Source organism: Kogia breviceps, chromosome 1, assembly GCF_026419965.1.
Source record: "Kogia breviceps isolate mKogBre1 chromosome 1, mKogBre1 haplotype 1, whole genome shotgun sequence".
In the NCBI taxonomy this organism is placed as follows: domain Eukaryota; kingdom Metazoa; phylum Chordata; class Mammalia; order Artiodactyla; family Physeteridae; genus Kogia; species Kogia breviceps.
In genome coordinates this window covers 14,643,434-14,659,692 of record NC_081310.1, presented here as the reverse complement: position 1 = coordinate 14,659,692, position 16,259 = coordinate 14,643,434, and the positions used below count along the sequence as shown (strand labels likewise).

Below are 16,259 nucleotides of genomic sequence, written 5' to 3'. Positions count from 1 at the left end.
ATTAAAAGGAAAGTCTGTAAATGTATATGAATGTCTGGTCACATTGAAAAAGGAAATCTCAAAAGCCGACAAAATACCTTCCCCCTTTTTATACAATCCAACAGCTTGAGTTCTTGCACATCCGCTAAGCCTTATGCCACATCTTTTTAACAGAGAATGAACCAGTGCGTGAAAAGCAGCCAGGAAGACTTTGGCTTCATGGATCTGCACGAAAAGAATGCCCCGTGAGAGCCTCTTCCTGCTCCTCCATTCCTCTGTTTCAGACTCCCTGGCTGCTGGTATTTGAATGATGTAGCAATAGGTGCTCATGGGATTTCCACCCAGCAGTGAGAAGAAGCCCAGTTTTAGATCATAATAGACCAGCTACTGGTGAGGAACACAGAATGTTATCAGTCAGCTTTTACTTTGGTGCCTTAGAAAGGGATTGAGGGTGGAGGGGTACGGAGCAAAGGAGAAATTGGGTAGGAGAAGATTATGTACCTTGTCAGTTTCCTGAGTTACACTGGGGGACCATAGAGATATTTATTCTAAACTATGTGAAGAGAAGCCATTGGTAAAAATGAATGTTCTTTCAAGAAGTGGCAGGTTGAGAATTAGACATGTACTGCTGATGTGGCCAAAAGGGGTCATTTAGCACACTTACATCTTAAAGAGTGATTAGAGAGGTGTTCCTAAAATCCTTCACTTCTGGGAGTAAATTATGTGGAAGCTCATTGTTTTCCCAGAACATCTCAAAGTTGCACATGTGAGTAAAACCCTCTGTCTTCTAGTTCTGAAGCCAATTAATACATTCACCTATATCAGGTTTTTCATCTAGGCATGTATTCACTTCCTGACTGAGTCATAAAAATAATAGTTGGAATGGTCAAAGCAACATTTCTTCCTCCCTTATCCAAAACAGATAGGTCTTTATTTGAGATTAACTTGTTTTTCTTCCACATTACCATTAGAATTAGACAATTCATTTGACCAAAGTACTTCACTTTTTATGTTTATTTTACATTTATTACTGGAAAAAATTTTTTTCGGCCCACCATACGTATGTTTGGTTGGCATTGTGTAAGATGCTGGGAATAAAAAAAAAAAAAAAAAAGAAAGAAATAGAAAACTACAGTCAATCATCTAGCCCATAGCTGTTTGTTACGTTGTAGATGTTGATGAAAGGTTTGCTAATTGAAGAATGTCTATCGTAGGAATAAAATCCTATTCGTAGCTCTAAGGGAGAGGTCCACACTGTCTGGGACAGACCGGGAACGTTTCTCAGGAGAGGTGACTCTTGAATTGGGTCTTTAAATATTATTAGAAAGTCACAATTTAGAGGAAAAAAAGTTCATTTTGAAATAGAGAGCCTATTTTGTGAGAGACATGAAGGACAAAATGCAGAGCATATTTAGGAGACAGAAGTTTGGTGTGAACACAATATGTAGGGTGTAAGTAGGGTACGGAGAGAGGACAGGGATGAGGCTGGAAGATGGAGGCCAGGGTTCGGAGAAGGCACGGACTTGTATTTTGCTCCCTATGACACGTTCAGTACCAACAGTGCCTGGTTTTTAATAGGGGTCGAATGAATATTTCTTGAGTAAATGAATGGTGAGATGAATGGATAGATGGATGGAATGAATATTATTATTTTTTAATATTTAAAAAATATCTTTAAACTTTTTATTGAAGTGTAGTTGATTTACAACATTGTGTTAATTACTACTGTACAACAAATTGACTCAGTTTTACATGTATAGATATATATTTACATTCGTTTTTATATATACTTTTTCACTATGGTTTATCATAGGATATTGGATACAGTTCTCTGTGCTATACAGTAGGACCTTGTTGTTTATCCATTCTGCATATAAAAGCTTACATCTGCTGACCCCAACCTCCCACTCCATCCCTCCCCCAACCCCCTCCCCCTTGGCAACCACCAGTCTGTTCTCTATGTCCGTGATTCTGTTTCTGTTTCATAGATAGGTTCCTTTGTGTCATATTTTAGATTCCATATATAAGTGATATTGTATAGTATTTGTCTTTCTCTTTCCGATTCACTTCACGCACTGTGATCATCTCTAGTTGCATCCATGTCGTTGCAAATGGCATTAATTTTTTCCTTTTTATGGCTGAGTAGTATTCCATTGCATATATGTACGACACCTTCTTTATCCATTCATCTGTTGATGGACATTCAGGTTGTTTCTATGTTTTGGCTATTGCAAATAGTGCTGCTATGGACATAGGGGTGCATGGATCTTTTTGAATTATTGTTTTGTCCAGATATAGGCCCAGAAGTAGAATTGCTGGATCATATGGTAATTCTATTTTCAGTTTTCTGAGGAACTTCCATACTGATTTCCACAGTGGCTGCACCAGCTTACATGGAATGAATATTATAATGAGGCTGTTAGTTTCCTCTTATAAACAAGGAGAGGTTGCTGAAAATTTTAAGCAGGATGGTGACACCAGATGTATGGCTCAGATGCAAGAATCTGTGGGATGGATAACTGAGGGATTCACTGGGGTCAGGGGGTCACTGAAGGAACAACACACCTGGCTGCTGCGCAGTTCTAAAGGGAATTTTGTCCAAGGTAAAAGAGTACTGAAGCAAGAGCTAGCTATGAAGCAGAAGCAAGAGATAATCGCTGACATTTGGCTGTTGGGAGTGGAGAGTTAAGGGTGACTGGCTGAGCAATTGACTCAGACCGGTGGCCCTTGAAGAAGTTGTGTAGCTTTTAGGGAGGGATGTCCCGTAAGTTGTAAGAGACATAGGTCTGAAAGTCACATGTAAAAGTTGGGTTTGGGGGACAGAGCAGTGGGTGTCATTAGACTATAAATGACATTTGAGGGGGAAAAGAACACGAGGATGGAATTTTGAGGATCATGAAGTGTACAGAAAGATCCAAAAAGGAGCTAAAAATATGGTAGAGGGAGACTCAAAAACAACCAATTAAGAGAGGACCAGGAAGAAGTACAAGTGGCTATTTCTTGTTCATTCGGACACTGAGTAACGTCATGTATTGGAGTTACTGAATATAATTATTTTTTCAGTCTGTTTGGAATTTTCACTGATCATAATACTCAAATACTATCAGTAGCTGGTTTAATGTGATTGTGCCATTTATCTTGGCTTAATGAATATTTCGGATACGATGGTGCTTTGTGATATTTTTCAGAAAGAGGCTACATTTTTCTCTTATGTTAATATTATCTTTATCGCTTTTATTGATACCAGGTGAATACTTTGCCTCATATTCTACCTTTCAAAGTAATACTAATGACACCGATTTTCTGTTAAGATCAGACAAAACCTAGAGAAAACAGTGACAAACTTGTCAGAACATAAGATATTTTCCAGAAAGAAAAAGAAGGAGGAGGAGAGGTAGGGGGTCATCCACACAAATCCCAAGAGACCAGAAAATTTCAACTTTCCTTTTCTTTTTTTGAAGACTGTTTTCTCTCTTGGGAGTTATCTACTACTCAGAGAGACCAGGTGAGTCAAACTTCGTCCGTCCCAAATGGGCATTTGTCCATATCTCCAAATTCGATACAGTTTAGCACAAATTGTCAGTCTGTGCTGGGAATAGCAGGGTCCACTTTGCCGCCGTTCTCCAGGTCATTTTGCCAGAGCTTTGAGGGGAAACCGCCGCACTTACAGGCATAAAGTCATCCGTCAGCATTTCAGTCACCGCCCGCCCACTGTGTCTTTCAGGACCTAGAAAGCAGCTGTTGCCCCTTCTAGAAAAACAGGGAAAGTGTGGTGCAAAAGGGAAATCAATTAATTTTACAAATAATAATGAATACTAATAAGGTAAATGAGATCGTGGGAACAAATTAAGAAATGCATTGGGCTTCTTTTTTCCCTTAGCACACAAATTGGTTTTTATAAATTAGGACATTAATGTATATATAAATCTGGCTGCTGCTTACACCATGCATTTATTATCCCTTCCCGAGGCACATGATAGCTATTTAGATTCTATTAAAAGCCGTAGTTAAATTTTGAGCTTGTTTATGAAATGAGAACTAAATGTCCAAGTTTCTCCAGTCTCACTACCCCCATCTATGTGTTTCATTATTTACTTGCTGAGACTGATTGAAAAGATGATGTTACTGTTTTCTTTAAAATCAGAATATGTATTACCCTATTCATAAGCTTAGAGTTAAGATGCTGAAATATGGAAGGAAAGATCCTTGCGTGGTCAGGGTACAGAGTAATAATCCTGGATTTGCTTACCGCGGACCCTGTGAATGTCTGGTGAACTTGAACCTGAATCAACCTTAATGTGAAGACTACATGCTTTCATAGTTTTTCGGTAAAGTTCATGCGATGTTTCTTGTCTTGTTCTAAAATTTGAGCAGGTTCCTTACCGATCAAGACAAAGTAATACACAAAACAGTGAGAAATATACTCCTTCACTTAACAGTCATTGAGTCTCTTCTGTGTTTTAGGAACTGTGATAAGGATGACGAATACAATAGTAAGATATGTCCCTTGAGGAGTCTGGATTCCTAGCTCACAGTCCACCGTGGAGACAACACAAAACAACAAGATATCATTAGATAACCATAATTATTTAGACCAGATAGAATTTTTAATATTTATTTATTCACTTGCATACTTATTTATTCCACAGAAGATTTGATATAATGCACACACACACACACACACACACACACACACACACTTTTGCAAAAGTAAACATAGATAACTGAGATAGTTGAGGAGAAAGAAAAATATGAGCAGTAAAATAATAACAAATAAAACCAGAGCAAAAATTGCACCCAGCAATGTAGACTGTGGGTTCATCCAGTTGTGATCACTAGAGATGGTCAGAAAATTTGTCCTGTAAGCTTCTCAGAGGCCAAAGAGGAAAACAAAGTCATTTACAAGGTCAAATGCCCCAAAGATAATAGCACCTTTTCAGCCATGTCATCTGTAGTCACCAGTTACTGGGCACTTATATTTCTCAGTTGATTCTCCCAACAACTGTGAAAACACGGAAGGACGGAAAGGTTAAGTAACTTGCTCAAGGATCTACGTCTCATAAACAGCACAGCTGAGATCAGAAGTCAAGGTTATTGGAATTGCGAGTCTGACACCCATCCCCTGCTATACTGTCCTGTCCCCTAACACCCATTGTCTTACAAGACCTTGTGGGAGCCGTTGTTCCTGGATTCACTATGAGGTGATATGTAAGAAGCTTCCCCAAATGTCATGGAAACTGAGGAGGAAATATTTCTGCCTGTGTATTTTAGAGGAGACAGTGAATCCATAGGAACATTGGCCTATGTGTACTTTTGATAATTTGTATGATTTTAGAAAACAGTTTTTACAATCACCTGGATTCCTTCCTGGTGGTTCTCTTTTAGACATGCAACCACAGCACCCTATATTTGAACTTGTTTTTCCTCCATAAATCGTTGAACAATTCTAGAAGATATAATGTTGGTTACGGAGGGTGTCTCACAAAACTCGTATTTTTAAAAGTATCTATAATGCTCACAACATATTTAGAAACCTGCCAAAATTTGGTTGCAACATGTCATATTTCTTTAATCAATAGGCCAAGGATAAATGTGCTATTTCAGAGCTGTGTGTGAAGGCTGGGAATCAGTAAAACGTATTTTTTTTTATGAGTTGCATAAATGCTTTGTGGTGTTACTGAAATATCTTAATTGCTTTTATGAATGTATTTAATGAGTTCCATTTAAGATGCGATGTTATTTACCTTATGGGACTAAATGACTCACTGCATCCAGACACTGTGAAAACCCAAAGGAACACTGTTTTTTGCCCGCGGTGCAGGGTGAACCAGAAAACTCTAAATCCAACTGTTAGTCGCCCTGCCCTGCCTGTGTAAGCTGTGTGCTGTGCCCACAGGAGATCTGCGCTGGGGACTCTCTGTCCGGGAGCCTCTGGTCTGGAATCGAGGCTTAATTGAATAACAGCAGGGGCTTCAGCTAGAAGAGATGAGATGGCCAGTCAAGATGGCTACAAGGTCAACAAACAGCCTCAGAGGAAGTAATGTTTGTGTCACTGAGTTGGTGGAAGATCAATTTCCAACAGTTAGTGAGTTGCCGAGAAGAGTTTTGCTTTATTGTGGAATGAGAAAGAGGGAAGCCAAGGGGAACCCGTACTACGCTAGAAGCCTCGTAATCGCTGTAGCTCAGAGCCAGAGCTTTCATTTTTCTTGGAAGCCTTTTTTTCCCCATAATTTTATATTTTATTTATATAACTTGGGATTTTAAAAATTTGACTTGATTTTTTAAAAATTGGGGTATAGGTGCTTTACAATGTTGTTATTTTCTGCTGTACAGAGAAGTGAGTCAGTTATATGTATACATATATCCCCTCTTTTTTGGATTTCCTTCCCATTTAGGCCACCACAGAGCACTGAGTAGAGTTCCTTGTGCTACACAGTAGGTTCTCATTAGTTATTTATTTTATACGTAGTAGTGTATGTATGTCAATCCCAATCTCCCAATTCCTCCCACCCTCCCCTGCATCTCCCCTTGGTGTCCATACACTTGTTCTTTACATCTGTGTCTCTGTTTCTGCTTTGCAAATAGGTTCATCTGTACCATTTTTCTAGATGCCACATATATGCATTAAGTAATAATAATAGCTGATTCTGATGAACACCTACTGTGTGCCAGGCCCAGTGCTAACACTTTCCCATGCATGATCTCATTTTGTCCTCCCAGCAACTCTAAGCAGTAGGTGTTGCTATTATTGTTCCAGTTTTACATATGAAGGAACAAAGCCTTGGTGACTTTTTTTGCTCAAGGTTATACAGGTATTGACTGCAAGGGGGAGAATTTGAAAGTAGCACTTAGCCATGAAATTACCTTTCATTTATATACTTATTTATTGTTTTGAGTCCACTCTTTTGTTATAATTTACATATAGTAAAATTTGTTCTTTTGAAATGTACAGTCCGAGTTTTAACAAGTCTTCACAGTGCTGTGACCTTTACTCCAGTTGACATGTAGGTCGGAATACTTCTGTGACTTCAGTAAGTGCCCTCACGGCCCTTGCAATTAATCCCTTTCCTTCACACACAACCAGTGGTCATCAGATTGATTTCTGCCTCTCTAGTTTTGCCTTTTCCAGACTATCATAATAATGAAATAATCGCGTTTCAGTCTTTTGTTTCTGGATTCTTTCGCTTGGAACAATGATGTTTAGATGTATCCATGTTGCAGGTATTAGCAGTTTGCGTCATCCCATTGCTGATACTCCACCGTTTGCTTATTCATTCACCACTTGATGGATACCTGGGTTGTTTCCAGTTCTGGGTTACTATGAATAAGGTTGCTCTTGACATTTGTGTACAGGTTTTGTATGGACATATGTTTCATTTCTTTTGAGTAAATACCTAGAAGTGAGATTGCCGAGTTGCGTGGTGTGTATTTAACTTTATTAGAAGCCGACAAACTGTTTTCAAAAGTGGCTGCACCAGTCAGAAGGAGAAAAACAAATACCGTAGGCTAACACATATATATGGAATCTAAAAAAAAAAAAAAATGTCATGAAGAGATTAGTGATAGGACGGGAATAAAACACAGACCTACTAGAGCATGGACTTGAGGAGATGGGGAGGGGGAAGGGTAAGATGTGACGAAGTGAGAGAGTGGCAGGGACATATACACACTACCAAATGTAAATTAGACAGCTAGTGGGAAGCAGCTGCATAACACAGGGAGATCAGCTCGGTGCTTTGTGACCACCTAGAGGGGTGGGATAGGGAGGGTGGGAGGGAGGGAGATGCAAGAGGGAAGAGATATGGGAACATATGTATATGTATCACTGATACACTTTGTTGAAAAGGAGAAACTAACACACTATTGTAAAACAGTTATACTCAAATAAAGATGTTTTAAAAAAAAAAGTGGCTGCACCGTTTTCGATGAGTCCCCATTGCTTCACCTCATCAGCACTTAGTATTGTCTATCTTTTAAATTTTAACCATTCTTATAGGGGTGTAGCAGTGTTTCACTGTGATTTTACGTTGTATTTTTCCTAATGACTAATGATGTAACATCTTTTCATATCCTTGTTTACCATCTGTATATTTTCTTTGTTGAAATATTCGTTAGAAATTGGATTGGACTTCCAGTTGCTGGTTTTGCGTGTAAGGAGCTTGGAATTTGCCCCTCCACCATGCCAACCAGTGAAAAGCTCAACAGACTGAAAAATCAAGAACTCTTCTCGGGTCCGTACTGGAAGGGGTGAAATGGCAAACTGCTGCCGCATGACTGGAGTGGACAACAGGAACTGTCACACATTGTTGGTGGGCACGCAGGATGGTAGAGACACTTTGAAAGATAATTTGACTTTTTTTTTTTTTTTTTGTGGTACGCGGACCTCTCACCGCTGGGGCCTCTCCCGCTGCGGAGCACAGGCTCCGGACGCGCAGGCTCAGCGGCCACGGCTCACGGGCCCAGCCGCTCCGCGGCATGTGGGATCCTCCCGGACCGGGGCACGAACCCGTGTCCCCTGCATCGGCAGGCGGACTCTCAACCACTGCACCACCAGGGAAGCCCTGACTTTTTTTTTTTTAAAGAAATAAGATGAAGCATATTCTTACCATATGATTCAAAAATCATGCTCCTTGGTATCTACCAAAATGAGTTGAATATTTATGTCCACCCAAAAGCCTGCACATAGATGGCTGTGTCAGCTTTACTCATAATTGCCAGAACTTGGAAGCACAGTTTAGTTGGTGCATATACAAATAAACCGTGGTACAGCCAGACAATGGAACATTATTCAGTGCCTAAAAGAAATGAGCTATCAAACCATGAAAAGCACGGAGGAACATTCAGTGCATATTACTAAGTTTAAGAAGCTAATCTGAAAATGCTACACCCTGAATGGTTCCAACTATGTGACATTTGGGAAAAGGCATAACGGTGGAGACAATAAAAAGGTAGGTGGTTACCAGGGTTGGGGAGTTGAGGAAGAGTTGAATAGCCAGAGCACAGAAGATGCTTAGGCCAGTGAAAATACTTGTATGATATTATAATGATGGATATATATTAATATACATTTGTCCAAACCCATAGAGTGTATCAATACAACATCAAGTGACCTGTAATGTCAACTATGTACTTTAGTTAATTATGAGGTGTCAAAGGAGGGTTTTTTCTTGTTAAAAATGTACCATTCTGGTGAGTGACATTGATAATAGGGAAGGTTATAGATTATAGGGAAGGTTATGCATGTGTGGGGGCAGAGGGTGTATGGGAAATCCCTAGACCTCTTTCTTAATTTTGTTGTAAACTTAAAATTGCTTTAACAAAATAAGATGTTTAAAAAAGTAAAGAAAAAAAGAGTTAAAAAAATTGGATTGTTTGTCTTATCATTGAGATTTCTTTATATATGCTGGATATAAGCTCTTTAATTCATTCATTCTGCCAGCCTCCTACCAAACAATCAATAAACATTTATTGCTTCTGTATCGCTTTAGTGGGTTAAAAAGCGTCCCTCCAAAATTCAACTCCACCTAGAACCTCAGAATGTGACAATATCTGGAAATAGATTCTTTGCAGGGGTAATTAAGGATCTCAAGATGAAGTCATCCTCCATATAAGATGGGCTCGAAATCCAATGTCCAGTGTTCTGATAAGAAGAGGAGAGGATGTCGAAACATAGAGAAGGCCACGTGAAGATGAACGCAGAGATCTGAGTTATGTACCACAAATCAAAAACGCCAAAATCTGGAAAAGGCAAAGAAAAATTCTCTCCAGAACCTTCTGAGGGAGCATAGGCCTACTGACATCTTCATTTCAGACTCCAGGCTTCCAAAAGTGTCAGAGAATACATTTTTAGTGTTTAAAGACCCCACGTTTGTGTTAATTTGTTGTAGTAGCTCTAGGAAATGAATACAGACTCTATTCCAGGAAATTTTGTCTACTAAAATAAATTATACGCATTGTCTATAAAAAGTTCAAAGAGTGATGTTACAAAATAAGCTGAGAGCTGTTTGCTGAAAGCATCTGCAACGTTTTCACATAATCAGTAATATTTGAAATTATTTTTGAAAGGATGAGTCAGCATTGCCTGGTCAGATGGAGGGTGGGAAAAGTTTCAGAGAGGCAAGATAAGCAGAGAAGATGGAACAAAATTGTTGAGCCTGAGAGGACTTGGTGGGGATGCAAATAGTGTGACTCTCACAGAAGGGGGGGCTAGTGTATGCTCAGGCCTTTCGAGATGGTTCTTCTCTTGCTCTCTGTTTATCCCCTGCTGGGCCAGGCCCTGCTTCATTCACAGGACTCTCCAATCCTCTTAATTGTAGGCCTTAATCAGTAACTGCCTACATGCTTGTCCCCGCCCACCCCCAGAGGCTGGTTTCCCTGGTAACTGACGAGCCAATTGGAAGTCAGTTCCCCCTATAAATGGTAGGTAGACTCCTCCCCCCATTGGCGGCACCTTTCGCCGTCCTCAGTGTTGCTTCGGGACTCTTCGGCGTCAGACGTGTAGGCTCCCCCGTGCAATAAACCATTGGTATCTCTCTGTCACTGTTTCTTGGCTCTTTGGACTCACAGCTGGGCAACTACAACGCTTACAGGCCTGCGGGGTGCAGCTAACAGGTAGTAAATAAGGTGGAGGGGTTAGGAGGCGGAAATAATCTGAAAGGACTTGTATGCCATGCTAAAGAGTCTTTGTTTTGTAGGCAATTTAGAAGAAGCCAAGATCTTTAAGATGGAGAACAACATAACCAGGCATCAGTACAGTGGAGTGATTAAGAGCTCGAGTTGCCTGTACCTGCATCCCGGCTCTGCTGCATATGAGGTATGTAAGCTTAGGCAAGTTTCTTCTCATTTACCTTTCATCTGTAAAATGGAGATAATATAGGCAAAGCCCTGATGTGAGAAGTAAACGAATTAAACAGGTATAATTCTTAGAACAGTGTCGGGCATAGACTAGGCCCTTCATTGAATGTTACTTTACTTTCTAGTGTGCATTTTATTAATAAAAAAATTTACTCTGGGGCTTCCCTGGTGGCGCAGTGGTTGGGGGTCCGCCTGCCGATGCTGGGGATGTGGGTTCGTGCCCCGGTCCGGGAGGGTCCCGCGTGCCGCGGAGCGGCTGGGCCCGTGAGCCATGGCCGCTGAGCCTGCGCGTCCGGAGCCTGTGCTCTGTGGAGTGGGAGGCTGCAGCGGTGGGAGGCCCGCGTAACGCAAAAAAAAAAAAACAAAACAAAAATCACTCTGGCAACAATGTGGAGATACTGAGTTGGAAAAAAGTCATAAAGTAGTAGCATTTATTTTAGGAAAAGTCCTAATAATGTAGTGAGGAGGAAGGAGAGGTTTTCGGAGATATTTCTTAAGTAGAATCAAGGGGCTCTGTTGATCAATGTGATGTGAAAAATTAGGAGAAAAGGGAAGATGTTAGCGCAAAGATTTCTGCTTTTACGCAGTGGATACTTATGTCATTCAGCAGAGAACAGGAATATACGACAGACATGCAGGTCGGGAAGCTTAGAAGGCAGTTGAGAAGGCATGCTAAAAGAAAGGGGGAAAAAAAGAAAAAGAAAGGGAACGGGTGAAAAATCCTCAAATAATTCTTAACCACTTGCTGAGAATCATCTGGTGCTCTTGTTAAACATGCGCGTCTACAGATACTGCTGAGTCAAAATACCTCGCAAGCAGGCCTTGAGGAATTGCATTTTAAGAGCTCTTCCTAGGTGCTGCTTATTCCTATAAGAATCACTGGCTTCTGGAAAACCTGTAGGTCTCCAATTCTGGCTGTGCATTAGAATCATCTGGAGAACTTTAAAAAACCCTCATGCCTGGGCTCTGTCTTCCAGAGATTCTGACTTCATTGGTCTTGGGTGGGGCTACGGCTTCAGCCTGTTTAAAACGTACCCCAGGTGATTCTCCTTTGCAGCTAAGAACTAAAAGGGGAAAAAGAATACTTGAAGGCAGGAGGAAAGACCTGAAGATCTGAAAAGGGTTCAAGTAAGACAGAAATGAAGATACCTGGAAGTCAGGCGAGGAAAGGTTTTTTAAAAGTAGGAATAGGTAACATTACTGAACTTGGTAGATGTTGACAGAGGAGAAACAGGACTGAACATAAGCTAATGTATTTGACCAACAGGAGATGAGTGATTTAGGAAGGGTATCTTCAGTGGTGTGGAATAGGTACAGGAACAAGAGAAAGGGCTGAGGACACAAAGAATAGCCTCTGCTTTCACCGAATTTGAAGAGATGGAACAGCTTACAGCAAGAGCAAGGTTCTTGAGCAAATTCTCTCTATATATTATATATAAATGAATGAAAAAATGAATATATATAAAAAAACAGGATATTTGTAGTTGAAAAAAGTACCAGAGGAAGTGTTGAAGCCATCATGTTAAAGCATATTTCAAGGCGCAAAATCTCGAAGGAGAAGAAATTGAGAGCTTTAGAGGTAGAGAGGAAAGACACAGTCCTCTCCCTGAGAATTAGAGGCAAGGATGCAAAGAAGGGAAAGTCTGCAGGGATGGGAGCATCCTTATGTGCTGTGAAAGAGGGATTGGGGGACTTTGGAGGGCTTGAGGGCGTGTGAATTGTTTGCATGGGGAATGCAAAAGGAAACTGACTAATGACCAATATAAACACTACTGGACAGTGTTCAGCAGTGCTCCTGGACAGTGCAAGTTATTTCTGTGAGCCTCAACTTTTTCATTTATAAAAATATAGTTTATATATTTCATTTATATAAACTATCTCCTAATAGTTTATTTCTAGGATAAATAAAACAAAGCACTTAGTACAGGTTCTAATACTTACAAATGCTCATGAAACATTAATTCTAATCCCCCCAACTTCCCTTATTCTTGTGTTAATCAGAGTCTGAGGGGCCCCCAAGCAGATACTTATGAAGTGCATTCTAGTACTATCAAACTCTGAGATATGTAAGAAGCATACTTTTTTCTTAAAACTCAGCCCAAGGAGTTTTCTCAAAATGCAGCTAAGTTTTTGTGGAGCAGCTCTAGAAAGGAGACTTGAGAAGCATCTGGTCTACTGAGAAGGCCAGCATTCAGTTTCTTCCTCGGCTCTTGATTCAAGCATGTTGTCATTGAGACATCACTGTTGGCCTCTTTCAGTGCAAGACTTTGGGGGTGTGGGAAACGGCCTGACGCTTCAGGGCCATTACAGGGCACAGGTAGTATTGTGAGGTTGTTTCTGATCTTGCCCCATCTAAGCTCACTGTTGCCTTTCCTTCTCGGGGAGCTCCCCACCCTTTGGTAATGCCTTTCCCCAGAAGCAGGGCATAGAATCATGCTCTGAGATTCCATAAAATGATCTTAGGAAGTCAGAGCACAGGACCCATCCCCCTATTCAGCTTTCTGATATTCAAGCTATCAATGGCTTTTTTCCCATCCTTTCCCAAGTACCTCCATCGCTCCATAGGCTGTGTCCGAAGTAGCGTAGGTTAGAGTATCCTGGAAAAACTGACAGGGAGCCCTGCTCTTTATAATTCTCAAGGCCCCTGCCCACAAACATCTTATGACTCTGTATTCCCTTAAGGGCTTTAGGCCTTTTCAAATCAAAATCATAAAGAGAACTCTTTTACCCTCGCCCCTTTTCTGTCCTATCTTAGCCTCCCCTGAGACAATGAGCAAACAGCTTGACTACTTGGGAAGGAGGGAATGTGAGAGAAATTCGTATTTTTCCACAAAATTTAATCAGTATTTCAGAGGGGTCAACCCTGTGTTTATATCCTGTAAATTGTTCTTCTGATGTCAATGTACTCAAATCTCGTATCTGACAAAGGCCAGAAAAAAATTAGTGATAAATTCTAGACCAGGTCAGTGTGTCATTTTGTAACTATGTAGTAATTGAGCTGTGACTCCAAAGAGAGAAAGAAATGCAAACCTAAACCACCATGAGTCCCCCTCACACCTGTTAGAATGGCTATTATCAAAAAGACCAGAAATAACATGTTTTGGGGAGGCTGTGGAGAAAAGTGACTGTTGGTGAGAATATATATTGGTACAGCCACTACGAAAAACAGTGTAGATGTTCCCCAGAAAATTAAAATAGTACCACAGTATGATCCAGCTCTCCCTAGGTATTTACTCAAGGAAATGAAAACACTAATGAAAAGATATATGCACCCCTATGTTCAGAGCGGCATTATTTACAACTGTCAAGGTATGGAAACAACCTAAGCATCTGTTAATGGATGAATGGTTAAAGAATATGGGGTGTATATATATATATACAACACACACACACACACACACACACACACACAGTGGAAATGCTACTCAAACATAAAAAGAATGAAATCCTGCCATTTGTGACAACATGAATGAACCCTGAGGGCATTAGGCTAAATGAAATAAGGCAGAGAAAGACAAATATGGTATGATTTTACTTTGTATTGTGTACAAATGTTGAATTATGTTTTACACTCAAAACTTACTTAACGTTATATACAAAATTTTACCTCAATTAAAAAATAGGTGAAAGAGAAACAAAAGTATAATTGCACCACCTACTGAAGGTGGAGCTGAAAGACCTTTTTATTCATAACTTTGGCAAGTTGGAAAGCTATGTTAAGGAAAGTTCTGAGGCTTATAATTCAAAATGGATGACCGAGGTCATGCTATAGCATCTCCTACCCCACCTCTAAACATGTTACTAAGAGGACCAAAAATCAGTTCCATAACCACACTGAAACAGAAAGAGGAACCTCAGTGCCAAGAACGAGGAGACAAAATTAGAGATGGTAAGCAGTTTATTTCAGACTGAAGAGGTAAATCATAGTTGAAAGCGAAATGGAACCTTAATGCCGCCAAAAGTAGAAGTCACACCTGGGAGCAGGATGGTGCAGAGAACCAGTCCCCGGGCTGATGATTTCCAGCTGCGCTTTTGGGTGGAGTTTTGCAACGTTCCTCCATCCCCCTTCTTTCCCCCTAGGCCAGGGAGAAGCAACAGAGAGAGAGGTTAGCTGTGGGAGCTTGAGACAGATTGGAAGACAGTGCACCCAGAGGATGGTTAGATCGGGAAGAACAGGGAACACTGCAGTCACAAAACCAGAAACTGAGACCTCTCCTTGATTTTTTAAAAAAAAATCTAAATATGCAGGAATATAAAGTGTAGCCTTAAGTTCCATGTATTTTCAATCAGATTGCCCAGATAGAAATCGCAGGCTGTCTAATGGACAATTTCCGCTATTAAAAAACTGCCTATCCAGGAGTCATCAAATATTTGAGGAAAACTCACCATTTGAGAGAGAATAAAAAGTTTCTCACAGAGTTTGTACTATGAACAACACGACTTCAGAATAAATATAATATCCACAGAGCAAAACTCAAGACACTTGAACAGATTAACTAAAGTCAGAGAAGTTAAACTGTACTGTTGAAATGAAAAGCTTAAAATCTAGTTGGATGAGTCCAAAGGACATAGCTAAAAAGACCATTCATCAACAAGAAGAGTAAAGAATTACCCGGATGTACAGCAATAGATGAAGAGCAATATGTATAAAATATGTAAGAAAAAGACATGAGGTTTAATAGTTCGTCTAATGTGGTTATGGAAGAGAGGAAATATCCAAAATACAAACAGAAGATAATTTCTAAAGCAAAATAGGAGTTTTCAAATTGAAAGAGTTACCTGTGTCTGGCAGCAAAAATTCTAAAAGTAACCTCGCGTCTAGAGTCAACATATGGACACTGCAGAGAGAAAAAACTGAAAACCCCAAAGGTGGGTGTGGGAGAAACCTGATTAGCTACACAGGCATGATAATCATTTTCATATTAGTTTATTAGGTTTCTTATCAGTAAAACTGGATGCAAGAAGGCAGTGGAACAAGATCTAAGTTCTGGGGGACAATAACGTAAAATCTAGAATCCATACAAAATCAAAGTGTCATTCAAATATGAGAATGAGATAGTCATTTTCAACTATAAGAATCAGAAATTTGATCATTTATAGACATTCTGTGAAAAACAATTATTGCTTCAGCAGTAAGAAAATAAATGTAGGAGGTAGAAATGAAAGGTAAGAAGAAACATTGAGTTACAGTAGTAAAATTGATGGATACTTCCAGGTAAATGTTGACAATTTAAAATAAAATTTGGAACTTAAATTCCAAATGATAGCTATGTGACAGGTGAGACAAGAAGGAACTGGAAGTAAAACTATGTGGAAATGCTTGACTTCTTCAGGTAAAAGATAGAAATTCTGACTACACATTTTAAGAAAAATAATATGAAGGTAAAATATCAAATGATAATCATAAGAGTATGAATAAAATGTGT

At 39.9% G+C, this 16,259-nt stretch overlaps 1 protein-coding gene across 1 annotated transcript in view; it reads left to right on the top strand.

Annotated features, from left to right (window-relative positions):
* Positions 1-10,681: 10,681 nt before the first annotated feature.
* USH2A (usherin) overlaps positions 10,682-16,259 on the top strand; it is an 833,496-nt gene continuing 827,918 nt past the window's right edge. The window contains exon 1 of the mRNA XM_059039022.2: positions 10,682-10,792. The gene's annotated coding sequence lies outside the window, so the exon portion shown is untranslated. The remainder of the gene's footprint in view (positions 10,793-16,259) is intronic.